The sequence below is a fragment of the Anabrus simplex genome, chromosome 1 (genome assembly GCF_040414725.1).
Source record: "Anabrus simplex isolate iqAnaSimp1 chromosome 1, ASM4041472v1, whole genome shotgun sequence".
Taxonomy (NCBI): domain Eukaryota; kingdom Metazoa; phylum Arthropoda; class Insecta; order Orthoptera; family Tettigoniidae; genus Anabrus; species Anabrus simplex.
In genome coordinates, this window is record NC_090265.1 from 1,504,893,839 (window position 1) to 1,504,918,299 (window position 24,461).

Sequence of the window (24,461 nt, forward strand, 5' to 3'; positions counted from 1 at the left end):
AAGAGTCGAAAGTGAGACATAGTGCGCATAAGTACGGGGCGCGTTGGTAACCGGAACGTATGGCCCATTATGGAGGGCATAAAATGAACATCTACCGCCATTGGTTAAGCTGGCCAAACAGAATAAGTCTTGTAACAATACTTAAGGAATTTCGAACTCTTCTCATGTGAGGTCAATCTGCAGCGAAGGTAAACATCGGCAAGTAACTGCAAGTGTTCTTTTCGTACCCTGAAGGGGTACGGCGGGCCTCTTAGATGGTAACACCGTCTCATAGGTCAAGGAGGTTTGAATGGGAGGTCTGATTTGCGAAGGTGAGGTGGGTGCGGCCGCGCGAACTGTTCCGGCATTCGCCTTAGTGCAGGAGAATGGAAAACTACTAAAAACCATTCCCAGGACAGTCGACGGCGGGACCCAGCCCCTCCTCCTCCCTAATGTAGAACTTCAGGGCTAACCAAAATCTACTCTACAGAGTTATTCACGACAACTTCCAGTTATAGTGTTGTGCATGGCTCGTTTGCATTAATAATAATAATAATAATAATAATAATAATAATAATAATAATAATAATAATAATAATAATAATAATAATAATAATAAAATTACAGGAATGGAGAATGCACCAGAGAAACTATTTGCCAAACCACGAATAATTTCGTTGGAAAATTGAGAAAGGGTAAGTCGAAGGCTTAACGTCCTCTTGCGGGAGAGCAAAGAAATGTGTATAAGTCTGAGAGATAGACGGAGAGGTGGCTTGTGTAAACGTAGCACACTGATGGCCGCAACGATGAATGAATCTAAAAGTTCCAATATTCGACGACCATTGCTGTTAAGAAAAACAGAGTTACTTCATTCTTTTACGTTCTGGTGATTATATTTGCACCAGGCCTGTTTGATATAAGTACCTAAAGTATTAACCGACTGTTTCGAGTTCGAAACAGCAGTCTTGAGAATAGGAGGAGAACGCCGAAATAATCGCGGTATACTACCTTTCCCGACTATAACTAAGAATGGTTCATATGATCCGAAAAGCACAATGTTCAATGTTATTTCATTGCTTCATACTATGCTTCCCTTTTCTAATTACATTATATTATATTGGAAATGAAATGAAAATGCACAGCCTGTTGGGGATCATTGTAAGTATGTAGGTGTTCATATAAGGAAAGATCTTCACTGGGGTAATCACATAAATGGGATTGTAAATAAAGGGTACCGATCTCTGCACATGGTTATGAGGGTGTTTAGGGGTTGTAGTAAGGAAGTAAAGGAGAGTGCATATAAGTCTCTGGTAAGACCCCAACTAGAGTATGGTTCCAGTGTATGGGACCCTCACCAGGATTACCTGATTCAAGAACTGGAAAAAATCCAAAGAAAAGCAGCTCGATTTGTTCTGGGTGATTTCCGACAAAAGAGTAGCGTTACAAAAATGTTGCAATGTTTGGGTTGGGAAGACTTGAGAGAAAGAAGAAGAGCTGCTCGACTAAGTGGTATGTTCCGAGCTGTCAGCGGAGAGATGGCGTGGAATGACATTAGTAGACGAATAGGTTTGAATGGCGTCTATGAAAGTAGGAAAGATCACAATATGAAGATAAAGTTGGAATTCAAGAGGACAAACTGGGGCAAATATTCATTTATAGGAACGGGAGTTAGGGATTGGAATAACTTACCAAGGGAGATGTTCAATAAATTTCCAATTTATTTGAAATCATTTCGGAAAAGGCTAGGAAAGCAACAGATAGGGAATCTGCCACCTGGGCGACTGCCCTAAATGCAGATCAGTATTGATTGATTGATTGATTGACAGTCATTCGACCGGGTTAGGAATGGAATGAGTGAAGGCCTCATCTAGCGGCGAGGATAGGAATTGTGTCGGCTGCCGAAGCCTGTCGCACTCCTCTGGGGCAATGATTAATGAATGACAGATGAAATGAAATGATATTGGAGAGTATTGCTGGAATGAAATATGACAGGGAAAACCGGAGAAGCCCGGAGAAAAACCCGTCCCTCCTCCGCTTTGTCCAGCACAAATCTCACATGGAAATGACCGGGAGGCTCTACATTCTCTGATATTATTATTATTATTATTATTATTATTATTATTATTATTATTATTATTATTATTATTATTATTAACATGTTTCGCTAACATTTGTTTTCGGATTTCAAGTTTCACCCAAGCTTCAGAAGAAACACTTTTAATTTGTTCTTACAATGTACAGTACAACATCATATTTATAAGGGAAAGTGCATACAGTACCTGTGCAATTATTATAGCACAGACACTTAATACGTGCACAAATATCTGTTTCAAGAACTTTCGAGATTCGCAAACCGGTTATTACAAATATACATATAACATTTTTGGTCCAACTCTTTGGTTGAATGAACAGCGTCGCGTTGTTTCAGAGTGTCTCGGATTCGATTCCTGGCCGAGTCGGAAATGTAACGCAATGTGTAGTTATTTCCTGTGGCTTGGGGACTAGACCCTCGTGTTCATTTCAGTACACATCTCTTCAAATACAGTATTCACACTGCACATCTTATATGAACCAACGGACGAAAACGCTATAGTTGAATACGTCCCTCCACGAAGGGCTGAATTTAGGAAAGTTATACGGCCGTAAACAAGGACAAGTCTCAGTCTCAAGAGTCAGAAAAGCAGAAGAATAAGAAGTTTATTGCAACCATCTAACGCAAAACGTGCAATATATATAGCAAACAAAGCAAAGTCATTTCCGTACAGTCCATGAAGGCCCTAGGAGGGGTGGAAGGTAAAGGCTTCCACTACCCGTAATCTCGGCACTTGTTGAGGTAGAGTGGCTAGTTCTACGCCCGGCTGCCTTTGCCCTGGTACTAATTTTTTGTGTAGGCTGAGTGAACCTCGGGGCCATGTGCATGTGCACCTCCAGAAGTGGAAATCTCGTTTCTTAAATTTTACGGGGATTAGAACCCACATCCTCCCGGGCGAACCGAGCACGCCTTTACCGCCTCGGCCAGGCAGCCCCTACATATATTTGTTTTGCTCTGTACGCGTAACTGCGGGTCTCCTTTTTCTGCATGTACTGTATTAGTATTTATTTTTTCTTCGTAGTTCAAAAATTCGAACATGGCTGTGTCGGGGTCGCAGCCGCATGTTTTGACATAAAATGAGGACCACGTGACGAGTATTTTTGAAATAAAGGATGCATTCAATATGTGTTTGAAATGTTATTGTTGAATTATTATTAATTTTTTAATTTGAAACAAATATAACGTCAAGATCATGAGTTTCAAAACACTCTCCACCATTGGGGCATTAGGTATCCTCGGCTGGGTCTCCAGCAGCGCGGAATTCGCCTCACGACACTCAGGTGTCAAATTTGGGACTCTCCCGCTATGTATTTTTACGCTTGACTTTTGTGATTTTGATCGTTTTGGAATTTTGACAAGCCGCTCTTCTCTCTCGAGTGCGTTTTAAGTTATTTTGAAGTTATTTACTGTCCATATGCAGTAACTTTTACAAAATAAAGTCATTTCCCCGCTTTTTTCACACCACATTTTCTCAAATGTTCAGTAATTAATCTTTTTTACAAATGCGCTTAAAGCTCATCGGGACAAATCAAACAACACGTCACACGCCGGAGTACACAGCTACTATATTCTTTTGCCGCGCGGCACGGTGATTTTAGTACCTCAAGGTGGCGCTCTATTACATCACTCGATTACGTCATACTGAGGTCGGACAATTCGTTCTGGATAAATTGGTCCTTCGCCTTTGATATGAGACATGGACAGTATCATCGCACGTGTTGTTTAGAAATTATTACGATTTTAAAACTTTCATCTTTTTGTAACGTACCCGGGTCCAAGTACGGTTGCAAAAATATGGACGTATTATACATGAAAATGGAAAAAAGAAAGGAGTAAGGAATGCATAATATCTGGCGTCTGTATTCCTTAAATAACTCTCACAAAGTCCGGCTCGATGGCTAAATAGTTAACGTGCTGGCCTTTGGTCACAGGGGTCTCGGGTTCGATTCCCGGCAGGGTCGGGAACTTTAAACTTAATCGGTTAACTTCGCTGGCACGGGGTCTGGGTGTATGCGTCGTCTTCATCATCATTTCATCCTCATCACAACGCGCAGGTCGCCTACGGGCATCGAATCGAAAGACCTGCACCTGGCGAGCCGAACTTGTCCTGGAACACTCCCGGCACTAAAAGCCATACGCAATTTATTTGTATTTATTTCTCACAAATTATATTCGAAATACTATTTTGTGTAGGCTTAATTATATTCAAGAACGAAATGGTTGACATAATTTAAATGTCAAGTTTCTTTTACTGGTTTCAACTTTACAGCTCTACAGAGAAGTTTTGCATGCCTCGTTTCTTTGTGTCGGACGTACTTTACTCTCCATCATGCAATACTGAGAACTGTAAAATATACTCGCTCCATAATTACTACGTGACAAAACACATCGCACGGTTTTATGATTTAGCTGCTTGCTTATTAGGGGGTATTTTGTCGTTAAACGGGGCGTCGTGGCTGCAACTTGTGAGCCTCACAGCGTGCGACGGTAATGAGTGAGCCATTAGGAAGGAAGACAGCAATTCCTGAGACTCCTCATGTGTAAAATGTTGCAAAGAACCTCTCTACTGACACTGCAATAATTTAAGCAACACCCGTCATTACTGCACTAATCAACCCATTATTTATCACTGCCCTATATAGCCTATATGAACATGACCGTTAATTTCCTTTTTCTTTTACCATAAAAATCTCAAATTCATGGTTTGTGCAGATTCGGTACTTTAAATAAATTTTAGTATTTAAATAAAATGACAGAATATGGGTGGAAAGGGCCATACTGTGTTTTTGGAGTAATTAAAAAGTGTATATTATTCCTTCGCTTCCATTAGATGATGTTGGCTACAGTACGTCTTGATGGATTTCCACAAAAGAAAAAAAATATATTAGATGAGAAATTGCTTTTCAAAACTTTTAACATTCTGCAAAAGGTGAAATGTTGCACATTGTTCGAAGTAGTTTGCTCCGTACCATTCAAGTCAGACTTTGCAAGTCCTCTAAAACTTTCTTGTCTCTTTATTAAAACCTGTTTTCTATTGTATACTTTGCGGGATCATAGGCAATACTGATCAACAAACAGAAATTCAAAAGACACCGCTATTTACCACTATCCTATACGTAGGGCGGTACTAACTGCAATAAATAAGTGTTGATATTCTTAACAGTGAACTTACTTAGGTTATAACTTCGATTGTCATCCGGCAGATAAGTAGAAGTCTTTATTTCTTTACGAATACAGTACTATCTAGTACCATTCGATTAGACGAGCATGAGAGCCGAACGTCATAGACTCTAGCTTTGCAGAAAAGCGGCATCGGGCGGATTACCATCCAATGTATGTCAGGGTGTGGAAATGAGAAGTCATATAGGGTTGCACATAAAACTAGTTGGCCCGCGGCTATGTTCACGATATCAACAGCCAATTGAAACCACAAGCTTGCCTGCTTTTTAGAACAGAAGTAGTATTCAAAATCGTGTCTTTTGACAGTAGTTAGCCATGTTATATCTCCCTTATTTAGAAATTGTCACTTCCGATAAGACTGAAAACAAAGTGGAAAGTTTCCAATACTAATTTTCAAGTTGTTTCACTTACCAACACTATGAATAAGTGGGAGTTTAATGTATTATATGCCGGCCCCGCTATGTACGGGAAGCGTGCCTGCCTCTAGGAGGCCCCAAGGTCGATTCCCGGCCAGGACAGGGATTGTTACCTGGATCTGAGGGCCGGTTCGAGGTACACTCAGCCTACATGATTACAATTGAGGAGCTATCTGACCGTGAGATGACAGGCCCTGTCTAGAAAGTAAAAAGAAAAAAAAACTATCGAGGGAATTCGTCGTGCCGCCCACACGACACCTCGTAATCTGCAGGCCTTCGGGCTGAGCAGTGGTCGCTTGGTAGGCCAAGGCTCTTCGGGGCTGTTGCGCCAAGGGGTTTGGTTTTAACGTATTATATTCCCTGAAGACTGTAAAATATTCTTGTGGCCTGCAATATTGAATATATAGTCAAGTAAATACTGCGACTAACTTTAATCTTAGTTTTAACCGTTACACGTTAAGAGATTGGGTTCTGTATGGATAACATTCCTGTCAACTACGCGGTGTAGAAGTTGGCACCCCTGTAACTGCGGAGTCTATGTTAGAATATTTGACTGTAACTATTTGGACACCAGGATGTGATCGGTATCTCCTTACTGGAAACAAGGGTTTTCGTACATTCCCCTTCAATGACAATGGAAAAGCTAGAGATAAGCAAAACTCAGAATAGCCACTAAGAGCTCTCAGCTTAATTGCAGTCTACACATATAATTACCGTCGATTGTTGTAACCGAATTGTATCGTCACTAGTTTCTTATCAAGGCTGCTGATTTTTGAATCCCGGCCAGTGTGTGTAGTGTTCTTCTAATGGAAAATAACAGCCGTCTGGTTCAGACTCTACGTACAGCACAACTATCGATGAGGCGGCTATGGTAATGCTTTCAGCCACGTAAGGAAGCATGATTCCACTAGGACATAATGGGAGAGGGAACAAGTAAACATATGAGGGTCGATGGAAACTGTCAATGCATGTAGATTAAATAATTTTTTCAATCTGCTTTTCGTCGCATCGACACTGATAGGTCTTATGGCAACAACGGATAGAAAATGGCTAGGAGCTTGAAGGAAGCGATTGTGGCCTTAATTAAGATACAGCCCCAGCATTTGCCTGGTGTGAAAATAGTAAACCACATAAAACAATCTTCAGGGCTGCCGACAGTTGGGTTCGAACCCACTATCTCCCGAATTCAAGCTGATAGCTACGTGATCAAAACTGTGCGGCCACTTGCTCGGTATATTAAAGATTAATTAATGATAAATCCCAATTAAACCTACAAACCATTAATCTATTTACAATGAAGCAAGTTAATAATCGCGAAGAATGTAGCCATCTCATTGCAGTAGTTCAAACAGGGTGAACGTCCCTGAATCTCAAATCCATATCTTCCAATGACTGGTGAACCCCGAGAGAAGTTTCAATCAAATCATTTCCCTCCCTGGTTTTGCATCCCAAAACTCCGATTGAGTACTGAAGAATCTTATACGTCTCTTTGGAATGCCGCATAAGGCATTCGAACCTATGTAGCTGAAAGGTACAAACCAATCCCTAGCCCTGTATTTTTTTTTTCTGAAAGTGCGCGAAGGATTCCTGGAATGGAGAAATATAGTCTTAACTACTTCGAGTTAATGGTTTAGTTGAGTTGTTTTCTGGCAATAATGTAGTTTCCTCCCCTCAACTCTCCGGAGAGGTACTTCAGCTGATTGTTGGAAGTGTGTCAGTAGAATGCGAGGGGTGACTCACTGGCTTCCCCCGCCAGACTGCCAAATAATCCTTCTCCCCTTCTGGGGAAGATTCATCTCTTCTACAAACCCTGAAGAGAAAAATCGTTACAGAACTCTAAAGGACGTAAACTTTTCATACACAGAGGGAAGTGAACGTCATAAGCTAATCTGTATCTCAATAAAGTTATTTCCAAATTTTATATTTGCTAATTGTTAATATGCATTATATTCTACGAAATTATAATTTCGGGAATTTACTCGAGAACATGGGACATTTACGTATATAATTTATGATGGTAACAAGCTGGCCATGGCTATAGTTTCGGATGATGATCATAACGATGATTGCTGTTTAAAGAGGCCAAACATCGAGGTCATCGGTTCCGAACTATTTCGGAGAGCTTTTAGTGCATTAGCAAGTTTTATTAATCGCACACTGCTTTCAGTGTGCTTTCAGAACATAGCATTAAGATCAACAACTTGTTTAAGATACATACAAAAACAATGAACACTAGAGTATATAATGGAGAACTATTACATCAAATTAACACTTACGTCTTACGTATTTATGATTTTTTTTAACAAAAAGCTTGTGCCATTCACCATTAAAATTGACATCTTAAAAGAATATGCTAATGTACTGGCAAAGAACATTCGAAATACAGATATATATTGTGATTATCTCAGTAATTTAACTAATGAAACTGTATTTAAATATTCGTGAAGTAAAATATTCAATTGTCAGACTATGTACTCACACTTAGTTCTTACCTAATTACTTACACATAAAATTGTTGACGGGCAACAGCTACAAATAAATGTAACGATAATAGAATTAGAATCTTGAATATATCTAGGGGTGTGAGGTAATAAGTTTACTTTGACAGCATAGCATATAGGTTCTGGAAAAAGGAGATTGGCGTGTGGTTTCCCAATTAAAATTTAAGCTCATCTGATCTACAATTGATTTTTTTTCTATTGGCTTTACGTCGCACCGACACAGATAGGTCTTATGGCGACGATGGGATAGGAAAGGCTTAGGAGTTGGAAGGAAGCGGCCGTGGCCTTAATTAAGGTACAGCCCCAGCATTTGCCTGGTGTGAAAATGGGAAACCACGGAAAACCATTTTCAGGGCTGCCGATAGTGAGATTCGAACCTACTATCTCCCGGATGCATGCTCACAGCCGCGCGCCTCTACGCGCACGGCCAACTCGCCCGGTGATCTACAATTGAAATAAAACAATTAACTGTATTTGATACTAAACAAAATATATTCTTTAAATTTATAATTGAAATGGCAAGACTTGTTGCGATAATTAGATGATAATATAACATTCTGAAATTACAACTGAAAGAAACTCTAGGCATTAAATTTTAAATCCTCTTGACCGGAAATTTAAAAGTTGTACAATAAATTTATACCTTCACTGGTTCACTTAATTGTACCTTGCACACTTTGAGTGTTATTACGACGTATTCCTTTGAATTGGTATCAGCTGTAGGTATCTCAAACCCAATTTGGTGATGTATATTTTTATTTTCACAAACGAGGTATAGCATGGCTTGAAATTATATTCACACTTCACAATCAACTTTACATGTAATTCACTTATAATTGTTAGTCTGCATTACGACGACTCAATATACGGCTGTCACCGAACTGACACAAGAACTCGACCGAACAGATACGCGAAAACACACTCCGAACATTTAATCCATTTGGTTACTGACGATTACGTATCCATATTCACTGCTCTATCTTCCACTGACTGACTGACTGACTGACTGACCAACTGTGGCCTCACTATCCAAATGACTATCCATCGACCAAGGCTTCATCCATCTGACTACAACACTTAATGGCAAACCTCTCCTTCCAACTCACTCCCTGACCAACTGTGGCATCCCTCTCCTTCCAACTGTCCTCTTGTCACCCCCTTGTCATCTCTCAAAGAGTACATGACATCACTCCCACCCAGCTCCAAAGTGTTACAGACTCAGGTAATGTAGGAACTCCCTGAATATTATCTCTTCGCTAAAAGCATACAATGACAGAGCGATGACTCGACAATTACTGTAACAGTATGTTGTAATGCTTTAAAAGTAGTATTACAAATAATATATCCATATCTGATATTAGGCAGTAAATCTCACCCAACATTATTTTGATGGTAACACACACATACACACACACACACACACACACACACACATATATATATATATATATATATATATATATATACACAATTAATTAAATACAATGAAGCAAGCGATAATTAATACATAGCGAAATCAGATTACAGATTTGAATAAAACAATAATAATAGTTACAATGATGATGATAATAATAATAATAATAATAATACAGATGGATATTTGTAACGGGATTTGAACCGTTACAATATAACAAAGAGGGTATTTTTTTAACACGGCGATAACGGTGTAGAACCAAACTAAACCAAACCCCATGGCACTGCAGCCCTTGAAGGGCCTTGGCCTACCAAGCGACCGCTGCTCAGTTCCAAAGCCTGCAGATTACGAGGTGTCGTGGGGTCAGCACAACGAATCCTCTCGGCCGTTATTCTTAGCTTTCTAGACCGGGGCCGCTATCTCACCGTCAGATAGCTCCTCAATTCTAATCACGTAGGCTGAGCGGACCTCGAACCAGCCCTCAGGTCCAGGTAAAAATCCCCGACCTGGCCGTGAATCGAACCCGGGGCCTCCGGGTGAGAGGCAGGCACGCTACCCCTACACCACGGGGCCGGCATAATGGTGTAGAACTGTTACGAAATATGTAACACCAAATCATAATATGATTTTTTCTTTTTCCCTTACCATCATTTATAAATTTAAAGTGAGTTAATTCATTTCAGATTGCATTTTTAAACTAGATTTTTAAACTAGAATATCTTTCAATTATACTGTATTTCGTTCCTTTTCCTGTTCTGTAAATGGCTATAATGCCTGTTGAACAAAACTAATTAACTAACTAAATAACTAACCAACTAACTGAATATATATACAGGATGGGCCATTTTAATCTATCGGAGCAAATATCTCGAAAACTACACATTGGATCAAAAGAAATGTGTAATAAAAGTTGTTTGTTTCGGCAGGGGACATCCAATGACACCAAACTCCACCGCCTACCCACACCCCCTGTGGGTGGGAGAGGGGGGAGAAGGAAATCTTATTTTTTTTTGCTATTGGCTTTACGTCGCACCGACACAGATACGTCTTATGGCGACGATGGGACAGGAAAGGGCTTGGACTGGGAAGGAAGCGGCCGTGGCCTTAATTAAGGTACATCCCCAGCATTTGCCTGGTGCGAAAATGGTAAACCACGGAAAACCATCTTCAGGGCTACCGACAGTGGGGTTCGAACCTACTATATGCCGAATACTGGATACTGGCCGCACTTAAGCGACTGCAGCTATCGAGTTCGGTAGGAAATATTAAATAGGAACCCCCATTTCTTATTGCAGATTTGGATTCTGCAGAAAAAATACCTGAATTTGACTTATGATTAAAGTCATTTTGGCTGACATATGGCGCTGTATTCGTTAAAAAATCATGTATCATGTATCATGTATCAATATGTGTGCTGAATTTTATGATTCAATCTTTTCTATAAGTGACTCAAACGATCAAATATAAGTGTAAACATGACAAACTTTACCTACGATCGGGAAATGCAGCTCTATCTAACGTATAAGGGACCGAGATACGACCAAAAGTCATAGTACCGAAGTTGTAGATCACTCCAAATTGAGGGGTGATTGTGTTATACGATTTGTGATATGACTTACCGTTTAGCCACCAATTGCTGCATCTTGAAACGAAGGTCTGCAACGTCATTAAAATTACTCCATATTTCGACTTTTTTCGGGGCTAAAAGGTTACATATTTAAATCTTGGATTTTCCCCGCCTGTTACCAATTTTCAATTTTGTAACTCGTCTGGCAGATTGTGTCCGCCATCTTGATTTGACGGGGGTGGGGGTAAAATTACTTTCAGGAAAGTGTTAAGCCCATAAAAACTATTGGTCATCGCTTTGGAAAAATATACCCGACTGGGTGAAAGAATGCTTACACTTGTGTTCTTATGCTGAGCCCCAAATTTCAAAATCGGTGGTGGGTTTTTATCTGCCTCAGTTCTATGGTATGTGAAGAGGTGTCGCTCGTGGGAAGCTGGAAATCTGCAAAGCTCGTGTACGTAGATCTGCCTGTACATAAATGAACTCTTGCGGCCCAAAATATTCGGCTCCTCGTTATCTTCGGAAACCTTGAGACGTAAAGCAACATTATTAAATGCAGCATAAGCTGTCCTAGATGTTCAATGACGTTCTCTCTCCGAGCGTAATCTGGCATGCTATCTGCATCGCTCCCCGAATGTCTTCCTAAATCTGACCACATTCAAACCGACCTCACGTTCAGAAGCCTTCTCAGACGCTCTAGATGTTTGCTGGCACTTTTAACCTTTGAAAGAAGATGTTCCAATGGCATCTTGTAGTTTATTTGCCATAGGATTAAGCACCAACTCTCAAAAGTGCTACAATCTTCCTATTGACTCTAAATAAGTTACAGTTAACGGTACGTTATGGGACTTAATCGGTGAAACTGCGAAACTGCGAAAGAAAAATGGACCAATAAATAGTGCATAGTATCATTCAAAGGAAAGGGATCCAAGTTTCTGGATTAGCACACGCACACATACGGAGAAATTAAGGAAGAAAGCAAGACAGTTAAGGAAGTAAACATTAATTGAAGATGGGATAATAACTGAGGAGAGCCGGATAGGATATATATGTAAATGTATTGGATAAATGAAGTATCCCTCACTGAAATCTGATCATATGAGTTACGGATTTAAGAAAGTGGTAACACGAGGATAAATTTAGGCTCAGGAATACTTTGGTATTGAGATAAGAAAATGACTTACGGTGCTATTATGCCTCAAGAGGCAAGTCAGAGGCAAGAAATTAAAGCAGAAAACGGAAGTAAAAGAGGAATAGAGTAAGAATTATAGCAAAAAACCAGAAAACTCCTTACGGTGTGAAATAATGGGCTACACTCCACGGTACTGCTGAAATATTAAGAGCCACGCTTAGTACTATTCGAAGACAATTGTAATCTCCAGCGGTATTCTGCAAATACAACGAAGAATGGCTGCCTGATGTTTCTTTCGCCTTATATACAAGGAACAACTACGAGTTTACAGGAATAGTGATGAAAAGAAATTATGTTACTTCCCTGCTGGCAAACAGCCAGGGACGTTGCCACGGTAAACGGCAGGTTCGTTGTCGATCTGCGAGGATGTCCGTTACTCGACGTAGAGCATGAAACTAGCAGAAAATAGTAATTTTCTGCGTTATTTGAAGAGTAAGCGAAATTATGTAAATAACAAAAAATATTTAAAATAAAAGGACGTTTTTCATATAGTCTACAGATGGTAAAGGTGAAGCTTTCACAGTGTGTAAAATTATTTAGTTCATTTTCCGGGTTGAACCGTGTTGTTGTTATCTGTACATTACGTACAGTTTGCGGACGTTTCGAATACATTGCAGTATTCTTTTTCAAGGGGACTGAAATACCCCTACTCGATCCGAGGTAATCAGTCTCCCAGACAGCAATCACACTACAAGGGTGGTTCCTGACCTTGGTCTTTTATATCCTAGCCTTTCTGGCTGACGTAAGCCCCCTGGCTGTTTCGTAAGAATTCTGGAAGTTATGTGTTATGTAATAGGAGGTTCGGCCTGCGTGTTGATGTTGTGGTCTGCATGTCTTGAACGTAATTTACAGATAACAACAACACTGTTCAACCCGGAAAATGAACTAAATAGTCCATAGATGTTTCAGAAAATCAAGTGTATGAGAAAATATCAAATAACTCGTTTGATCTACCTACAAATCCCCAGTCTATACCGCATGTTTTAAATCATACGCGTATTAAAACCTGCTCCTGGATGGGTATACTCTAAATATGAAGTTTGTTCAGGTCCATCCAGCCGTTTCGCCGTGATGGTGGAACAAATAAACAGGCACGAAAGCTAAAAAGCCACTGATACGGTTTGGGTTGACCTAATACGCATACATATCTGAGAAAATTGAAAAGATGAAGGAAATTACAGACAGCCTTATTTATATGGATTTGGATTGTCTACGTGAGCGGTAGCTTGCTAAGGCTGTGTAAATATAAGTAATTACGAGTGTTTAGCTGTCCTTATGTAATGTATGTTTAATTGTGCAGTTAACGTGGTCGCCTTTGTGAGTGGGACTTTACGGCACACGCTATGGTCGGACTAGGAGTCTGGGAGATAAGGGGCATCCCGTAAATTTAGTATACGCATGTTCTGCTTTCTCCTTTTTGTAATAATGCATGAGATTCCCAGGTACTGGCACATGAAGTGGGCAGTGCCCTTTTTTTCCAAGCTCGTTTGTTTCCAATGTACAGATTCTTAAACTTAACCCACGATGTTATTATAATGTTTTTGTGTAGCTAGCTATGGTCTTTTTTTTCTAATGGCTTTACGTCGTGCCGACACAGATAGGTCTTATGGCGGCGATGGGACAGGAAAGGCCTAGGAGTTGGAAGGAAGCGCCCGTGGCCTTAATTAAGGTACAGCCCCAGGATTTGCCTGGTGTAAAAATGGGAAACCACGGAAAACCATCTTCAGGGCTGCCGACAGTGGGCTTCGAACCTACTGTCTCCCGGATGCAAGCTAACAGCCGCGCGCCTCTGACCGCACGGTATGGTCTTTCTAGGTTGGGCAAAAGACCGCATGGATTTACTGACACGGTCCATGAATATGTGGAGAAATGTCGAGGCTATGAATTATGAATTGTGGAACGCAATAATGTGAAATAAATGAGTAAAGAAAGGCTGTCAATTACAGAGGTAGATATTAAAGAGAATGTGAATTGTGCTTGTTAAATACGGAATCCCAGTAAGTACTGTGTGAGTGAAAGATAAAGAGAGGAATGCGTCCAGTTCATCAGCAAACGAGGTAGACGTGATAGTCTGAGGACATAGCTTCAGAGATATCGAGGTCTGAAAAAGACAAGGGAGATGAGTAGTGAGTGGAAAGTGTGTTATTGGTCCACCCTGTGTTATGCAATTAAGTTAGAGTTTTCACAGCTGGCGTAAACAGTTAATGAATGGGATAACATCGCTGCAAGGGCAGCGATAATTTGAAAACTTTTGGATGTTCAGCAGCCCTGAGAAATGGCACCAGGACGAGAGTTCGAGTCCTGATTACTCTTTGCGAAAGAGCACCACTATATTTCTTGTCCTCTGTTCAAGGCCTTGTGCATTGTCTTGTGTGCCACGGTTATTATTCCATGTTATGTTTCTGCCTATACTTTTCTTTTGTGCTCTGTATTTCTTGTTGTGTTTTTGTTTCTCATTGTCTGCGCGGTATGCGGAGATGGCCGTTGGTTCATCCCATACTTGTTGTTATGCTTCGGGGGTATTTGTTTCTGGTCTCATTTCATGTGTTTAATGTTTGTGTAATTTTTGGACCCACATAATTCCGGATATGATTAATAATAATAATAATAATAATAATAATAATAATAATAATAATAATAATAATAATAATAATAATAATGCTATTGGCTTTACGTCGCACTAACAACTTCTTCGGTTTTCGGAGACGCTATGCCGGAATTTTGTCCCGCAGGAGTTCTTTTGCGTGCCCGTAAATCTACCGACACGAGGCTGACATATTTAAGCACTTTGAAATACTACCGGACTGAGCCCGGATCGAACCTGTCATGTTGGGGTCAGAAAGCCAGCGCCTCAACCGTCTGAGCCACTCAGCCCGGCCCGGATATGATTAATGCGGTGCGAAACATGTCTTTCTCTTACATAAAAGGTATCGGAGGCAATTGGTTCAAGGATCAAATAAATTATAGGACTTATTTGATTACTCTAATCCGTGAAATGACATAGCCATGTTCGACACAATTTGTAATAATCGTTTGAGAGAGGCGTGAGATTTAATTTGAGTTTTCCTTTCATGTGTAAAATCTTGTTGATTGTGTGTCATTATTTATTTGATTTTACGTTACTTTGCCTTAGTAAAATAAATTATATTTTACCTATGTACGATATTTGTCAACCGTAGTTCATGTGCCGCCTGTTCCTGTCCATTCTTATTGATTTTAGTTAGAATCGATTTCGAGGATCTATTCGGATGGTCTATTCCTGAGTTAGCTAGCCAGGCAAGTTAAGAATAGGCGGTAGGGTGCAGTAGAAAAACTACAGAAGGCGCATCACAGCATAAATGTTGACAAGTCACCTGGCCCCGATCGTATAATAGTTTTTGTTTTTGGAACTTAAAGTCCCAAATTCAGCAGTGGTAGAGTGCCGGCCTCCGTATCTCAAGATTGCGGGTTCAAATCCCACGGAGGTAGTCGGATTTTGAGCCCGCCTGGTGGCCATGAACTTTGAGGTGTCAAGTCTATATGGTCTGACACCGTGGTTAGCCGCGGTTCGAGTTCCATTGTTCGAAAATACCTTTCGCCATCAAAATGTAGGCTGGTGGCGTAGGAGAGGTAGTGGTATAAAATTGTCTAATCACTAGATTGTGTGCCAAAAACCTGCATTCAATTCCAGTCCTTTCCGCAGTGTTCATATGGATTGAGAGGGCTACACTGAGGTGGGTACTCGCTAACGGGTACAGCCATAAAGATATCCAGCGAGCACTCCATCCCAGACGCCTCACAACCAGGGAGAAAGAAGAAGAGCGGTTGAGGATTTTTACCAGCTTATCGATGAGCTAGATAGTTCTAACTTTGTATACGTATTCCCTCTCGATTATATTTTTGGCCAAAACTCATAAAACTGCTGACATTTTGACGAAAATTCTCTAATTAATAGGGAGATGTTCGCGAATATCTCGCTTCCTCACAAGCGCATTGCCCTGCCCTCTTACATACTCTCTGACATTACACCTAATGTTTTTGTTGCTCTTTGCTTTACGTCGCACCGACACAGATAGGTCTTATGGCAACGATGGGACAGGAAAGGCCTAGGAATGGGACGAAAACGGCCGTGGCCTCAATTAAAGTCCCCAGCATTTGCCTGGTGTGAAAATGGGAAAACACACGAAAAACTATCTCCAGAGCTGCCGACAGTGGGATTCGAACCCACTATCTCCCGGATGCGAGCTTACCGCACGGCTACACCTAATGTTGTGTATGCTATCTGATAATAATTTTATTCGTTTTACGGCCCACTAACTATCTTTTACGGCTTTACCGAGACGCCAATGTGCCGGAATGTTGTTCCGGATGAGTTCTTGTACATGCCGGTAAATCCACAGACATGGGGCGGATATATTTGAGCAATTTGTTTCAAAATTAAATCTACCGGACTGAGCCAGTATAGAATCTACCAATTTGGGCCCAGAAAGCCAGTGCCAGAAGAAAAGTCTTGAAGGAAAGGGGGACACTCAGTACAGTTCTGGAGCTTTTTGATAAACAGCTTTGCAATGAAAAAGTAAGTTCAACTTTAAAGTGCATTTTCTCAGAATCCCCACTTTCATTATTAAAGTACACCTTTCTCAGAAACTGGCTGTACGCCGAGATATACAAGAAATAATATACATTTTTATGGATACTTTTTCAGTTTACAAAATAATTATACATAAAATTAATTAAATATTATTGTATTTAAAATGCTTCTGTGGAGTTGTTTCTATACATATTGAGGTTACACTGTACAATTTCCCTGACAATTTTTGGAAAAGTGTATGAGAAAGTGGTACCTATGTTGATCACGGCGTTATAAAATTTCTAAATTGCAAAACACTCCAATTTTTTGCTAAAGTTATGAAAAATGGTGAAGAAATGCATTTAACCATTCTTAACCTCTGTACTAAATTTTAGTTATGTACCTTACAAATTGTCGATTTTGTGAATGATTATATTTGAACACCGGGCGAGTTGGCCGTACGGTTAGGAGCGCGCAGCTGTGAGATCGCATCCGGGAGATAGTGGGTTCGAACCCCACTGTCGGCAGGCCTGAAGGTGGTTTTCCGTGGTTTCCCATTTTCACACCTGCAAATGCTGGGGCTGTACCTTAATTAAGGCCACGGCCGCTTCCTCCCCATTCCTAGGCCTTTGCTGTCCCATCGTCGCCATGAGACTTATCTGTGTCGATGCGACGTAAAGCAACTAGCAAAAAAGGAAAAAAAAGTATATTTGCACACGTATTTCACGAGCCTGTCTTGGCCACATTGCCGGGATGTGTGAGCTCTGTTGCCATTCTTATCTTTTGTAGTTCTCATTACAGAACTAAAACGCCCAGAATTAAAAATTGTACCTACATACCCTTGAAGAGATTGGTTATGAATGCATTTTTTCTTCTCTTTCTGGAACATGTCTGAAGAACTTGTGCAGCATCAATACTTCGGTGTTGGGACTTGCCCTTTAATGAGTCTTTCATATAAAAATATATATTGTAAATTAACGTTTAGAGGAATGTAGTTTTCTTAGACATACCTCTATCCAGATCAGCACGTAGCCAGAGCTAATTTGAAGACTAAAACTGTTGCATAGAGAATTAATCGAGCGCGCACAATGGGGAACGAAGGTCGTTAAAAGTCGGTATATTTAGCTTTGGAAGTTTTGTTGAACAGACAGACGACGATAAAGTGGACACAAGGAACCCGTCTGAGCACTTCTCGGAATAACCTAGTCAGTAAAAACAGTAACGAGCCCACATAAATGTCAACTGGACAAGGCCGCCTTATCTCACAGCAATTAGCAGATGTGACCCTCATTAGAAATGCACTTCACTTGCATAAGATAGAGAACATAGTAGCAAAACTACGTCGTCATGGGTGGTTAGGGCAAGAGGTCACCTCTCACTTCTAGGGTGGTCTACAAGTCTGCTTGTATTATGGTCTCACTTTTTCATCTGATTGGTTAGAAGCCGTGTTTTTCAGTGTCGATTCCTTCTCACTCCTAGCCCTTTCCTGTCTTATCGTCGCCGTAAGACGTGTCTATGTCAGTGCGACGTAAAGCAAATTGTAAAAAAAAAAAAAAAAAAAATTAAAAGTTCACAGATGCTATAATACTATAATATAATTATACAATACTAGCGAAACATAATTACAGCGCAAACTCACTGACTGAATTAAACACAGTGGTTACTATTTCCCTACTTAATAATACTTAAAATAAAACAATATCCACCTCTGTGATGTAGTGGTTAGTGTGATTAGCTGCCACAGACCCGGGTTGGATTCACGGCTCTGCCGCGAAATTTGAAAAGTGGTACGAAGGCTGGAAAGGGGTCCACTCAGCCTCGGGAGGTCAACTGAGTAGAGAGGGGTTCGATTTTTACCTCAGCCATCCTCGAAGTGGTTTTCCGTGGTTTCAAACTTCTCCTCCAGGTAAATGCCGGGTTGGTACCTAACTTAGGGCCACGGCCGCCTCCTTCCCTCTTCCTTGTCTATCCCTTCCGATCTACCCATCCCTCCACAAGGCTCCTGTACAGTATAGCAGGTGAAGTCGCGTAGGTGAGGTACTGGTCCCCCGACCCAAAGTTTCACGCTCCAGGACACTGCCCTTGAGGCGGTAGAGGTGGGGTCCCTCGCTTATTCTGAGGTAAAAACCAGCCCTGGATGGTAAACGGATTAATAAAGAAATAAAAATAAAACAATACATCAGCATCTTATCAGGCCAAGAAGGTCACTTCATTCTAGATCAGGGGTTTCCAAATGGCGGCCCGCTGGCCGCATGTGGCCCGCGAAAACATTTTTGTGGCCCGTGAGAGCACTGTAAGAAATAATGTGAAGAAAAGTCACAAAAATAAATATTCCATAGTTCGTTCGAAAACGTATTAATTTTTATAAACGTTGTAGACCGAAGTAAGAACTAATTATTTTCTTAATCCTAGTTTCACCGGGCGAGTTGGCCGTGCGCGTAGAGGCGCGCGGCTGTGAGCTTGCATCCGGGAGATAGTAGGTTCGAATCCCACTATCGGCAGCCCTGAAGATGGTTTTCCGTGGTTTCCCATTTTCACACCAGGCAAATGCTGGGGCTGTACCTTAATTGAGGCCACGGCCGCTTCCTTCCAACTCCTAGGCCTTTCCTATCCCATCGTCGCCGTAAGACCTATCTGTGTCGGTGCGACATAAAGCCACTAGCAAAAAAAAAATCCTTGTTTCTCATTTCAAGTATTCACTTGTTCTCAATAGATTATTTGTTATTTAAAAATTTAAAATAATAGTATTATTTTTGCGTCCCACTGACTACTTCTGATGGTTTTCGGAAACGCCGTGGTGTCGAAATTTTGTCCCGCTAGAGTTCTTTTACGTTCCAGTAAATCTACCTACACAATCTAACGTATTTGGCACCTTCATATGCGACCGGATTGAGCCAGAATCCCAGCGCGTCAACCATCTCGGCCACTCAGCTCGGCTTCGAACTTCACTCTTTTATGCAATTTTAAAATAATGTTTGAAGCAATTAAAATTATCAAACCCTCATTTCAATTGAACTATGCATATAATTTTATAATGGTGCTTCTGTACTATTTGCAGAATTTTACGAAAATTGGCCTATTGAAGTGCGGCCCGCGAACATGAGAAAGGTTTCCAAAGTGGCCCTCGAGCCCCTACAAATTGGAAACCCCTGGTCTAGATCAATAAAATTGCAAATGAAACTTTCAGAGGTCCATCCGCAGAGGTTTCGAGATAACTAGATAGGACATTTAAACTCTCTTAAATTCATCCGTAAGTGTTCGACATTCTTGTACACCCTGTAGTGGACTGCAATGTCGAGTTGCCACTCCCGCGGGACGAACAAGAGCACGCACACTTTGTTGCAGACCGTTTATGGTCGTGCCCTAATTGCAGGTTACACTGGACTATAGCCATGGAGCCAGCAAGGGCAGCCACTGTTCCATCTACTCTGACTTGTTACCAATCATTGGCCAAACTTTATCGAACCTTACCATCGGCGTTTAAAAGGACATGATAGCTGCTCTATTAATTGTTTCTCAAGTGTAATAATCCCACTTACATCTCTTTTTACGCATGAAGAAACAAAATAAAATCAGTAACGTCGCGATGCCCTCAAAGGTGATCTTTATTATAGCTCCTACAAATTGGATACCGCAGAAATGGCCTATACAAGAATTCAGATTGAGTGCATGTGCGTTTTATGACTAAAAATTTCAGTAAGTGCATTCCTTCAAAGGTTATACTTATTACATACCACAGTTAGTCGTCTGTCCAGTCCAAACCGAGGTATTAGACGAATGGTGGACTCGGTCATAATATTAAGGAAATTAGCTTATTTTTTAGAATTTACTCTCCAAAACAGGCACTGGCGTGTAACTAGAGGATGGAAAGCATAGGCCTATCGCAGATACGAGAAGAAGTATTCATAACTGAGATGTGTATAATAAATGTCGTCCTGCTGAGATAGAATATTCTATATTCAGTATGTGCAGAGTCTTCACTTATCAAATAAGGAGGATTAAGTTAACCCACATAGGTATATGGAAAATAAAGTTTCGTCAAAATAATCAACGAAACTAAGGAAATATTAATTTATGTTTTGGAGATAACTAAAGCTTTTCATATCTAAATGTTTTAGCACAGTGACTATTGGTTATCAAAATGTTTTACGTAATGGCAGTAAGTTTCAGCCTATATAAGTCATGTAAAAGGAAGGCGAACATTCGTTGCAATAATTAGTGGAATTACAAAACGATGAATCTGTCTCTATAATTTTAAGGTAACCAAAATCGTATTTAATTAAGATCATACCATCTGCTCTGTAATAATTTCGTTTCAGAGTATGGTTTCTATTGGCACATCATAGTGAATACCTTCTTGTAGTAAGAGAGTTTGAAGTCAGACTAAGGACCAGTGGAACCTGTTATATTGTGTTTACCTGTAACTAGTTGTCACTATAACTGGGAATGAATCAGTCATACCGTAAAGTTTAGTTACCATCCCCATATTCGTGGAGAAATAGTGAAAAAGGAAAACTACTTCAAAGAAAATACAATGACCAAAGAAAATACAATTTTAACAAAATATACAACAAATGTTGGCCACAGACCTGGATAACATCTGTTTTCCGTATTACTGCACAAAATGATTCAACAAGGAATTGGGCAATTATCAAACAGTTGCGTTAATATCACATGCAAAAAGTATTGCTACAAATTCTGAATCAACGTTTGAAACTAAATATCCATTATCACATAACCATTGAGCAGACTGGATTTTTGTAAATCAATCAATCAATCAATCAATCAATCAATCAATCAATCAATCAATCAATCAATCAATCAATCAATCAATCAATCAATCAATCAATCAATCAATCAATCAATCAATCAATCAATCAATCAATCAATCAATCAATCAATCAATCAATCAATCAATCAATCAATCAATCAATCAATCAATCAATCATTTCGGGTTGTTGCACAGGTTGACATATCAATTATCAGTTCTTTACTTAGTCTTTTTTTGAATTATTTCAAAGAACTCGGAATTTTATCGAACATTCCCTTTGATAAATTATTCCAATCCCCAATTCTTCTTTGCCCATTTTGTCCTCTTGAATTTCAACTTGATCTACCTTTAAAGCTCCACTCAAGCTCATTCGTCTACCAAAGTCATTCCACGCCAACCCGCCACTGATAGCTCGGAACATACGTTTAGTCGAGCTGTTCGCTTCCCAAGTCTTCCCAGACCAAACTTAGTAACATTTTCCTGACACTAATCTTTTGACGGAAATCATCCTGAACAAATCGTAGTCACTTCCTTTAGATTTTTTTTTACAGTTGTCATATCATGTAATCCTGATATGGGCCCTATAAACTGGAATCGCACTCTAATTGGGGTCTTACCAGAGATGTAAACGCCCTTTCCTTTACATTCCTATACAGCCCACAAATACCCTTATAACCATATGTATCATATGCTTACAACCCCGTAAATGTGATTACCCAAATGAAGATCTACCCTTATGTTAATACTACGTACTTAGGGTGATCCCCGTTAGGTATTTTCATCCCATCAACAGAGTAATTAAAACTGAGTGAACATTTTCTTTAGGTCAACAACCTCACTTTTCACCACATTTAGACCAAATCATTGCCTGTTGTCCATCTCACAACATTGTCCATGTCTCTTTGCATTCCCTCGCAAACCTGTAACTCATTTACTACTCTATACAGTACAACATCACTTGAAAAAACCTTATCATTGCTTCCAGTTTTTTATTCATATTATATATATAAGAAAACAGGAAATCGTTACAGGATCAGATAATGCTTTACGTAATGTAATTCTCTGAGTTCTATTTTCTAGAAATTTAAAGACCCTTTCAACCACAATTTTGTCTGATTCACTTGACCTCATTTTCATGAGCAGTCTCGCGCGATCCACCCTATTAAAAATCTTGAATAGTTCAATAGCGATACAGTCCATTTGATGTACTGAATCTGAAATATTTGCTACTGGCATTTTCATCCATTCTTAGTGTGGGAATTCGCAATGCATTGTATACTTCCTTCAGGAATTTGTACGAAGTTACATGGCCCTGTTAACACGTTTAATATATGTTAAACTGACTTTTATCCGATAGCACGTGGCAGTAATATGAAGTACGATAAATCCGAACAAAGTCAAGACAGAATAAAGACGATTCCGAAATTATACTACGGTACAGTTCCTGGTCCCAAGTCGCGCGAAATTCTCCCTGCTTCTCAGTTACAAATTGTTGTTTGCCTGATCACTGCGTGACTGAAGACTCATGAAACCTCATGATAACTCCCTTAATATCTGCTCTATCGAAAAGAGCAAAATGGTACTTTAGTCCTTTCCATTAACCCACCTTGAACTGACAACACATTCAGATAAATTATACAGTCTTAGTCTTAGAAGAGAGTACGAAATAAACGTGACTCAGTATGTAAAATAATATTCTGAAAGAGAAATAAAGTGTTTAATGTATGTCATTTAAGAACGGTGAATTCAAATAGAAGAGAAATAAAATGACAACTAGAAGAATGAAATCAGACATGTACAGACAACGGAGATAATATTCAACAATATGTGCTTTATAAGAAAGTATCACATGCCAATTCAGAGTTGATTTGATTTATGGAAAAGATATTGTAACGTGTTGGTGGGGTAGATAAATAAATAAATGTGTACAGAACCTGGTAGCATCCTATTTCTAAACTTTATTAAGCAGTACAATTACAGATTCACACACACACACACACACACACACACACACACACACACACACATACACACACACACACACACACACACACACACAAACACGATAGCCGAGCTTACAACTTACACAAGTACACGGTTTCACACTTACACGGTTCGCGCTCTCTCTCTTCGTTTCTCATGTTCTCACGCTACACATTTCTACATTCACACACAAGGTTCCACGTCGCACGGCTACACGTTCACTCCTTCGCCGTCAGTCCGCACTGTAGCGCGCAAATCCGATATAACGGCGGTCCACACGGGTCGGGATAGTATCTGCTGTTCACTTAATCCGTCGAACTCCGTTCGCAGTCTGAACACGTCGGCACCCAGTGTTCCGTTCGCGCTGCTCCAGAACACCCAAAGTTATTCTCCAGCAGCCGGATCCAAGAGACTCACACACACGACGTCAGGGAAACAGGAACGAGTCGTCGGCTCCAACGGGCAGATACTCCATCAGGCTGACATCCCCAGCCCAGGCTACCAGCGAACTTAATCTCGCTCTCACTCACTCACTCACTAACTCACTAACCCAGTCTACCTCTCACTGACTGCAGGCAGGTCGTTCTTCTGTTATATAACTGCGCTGGTCCTTCTAGAATAGTCCGGACGCTCGATGGATCCAGGAACCTCGCGAAATGGAAGACTCCAGATTAATCGTGGAGTCATTTCCATACTTCTCTGCTACGGGACCGCGAGCAGAAGCGAGTGGGGCTGGCCTAGCAGTTAAGTGCTGCTCGTGATTGGCGCGGTTGAACTAAGGGGATGGTCCGAATACGGTGACGAGCCGGGCCCGTAG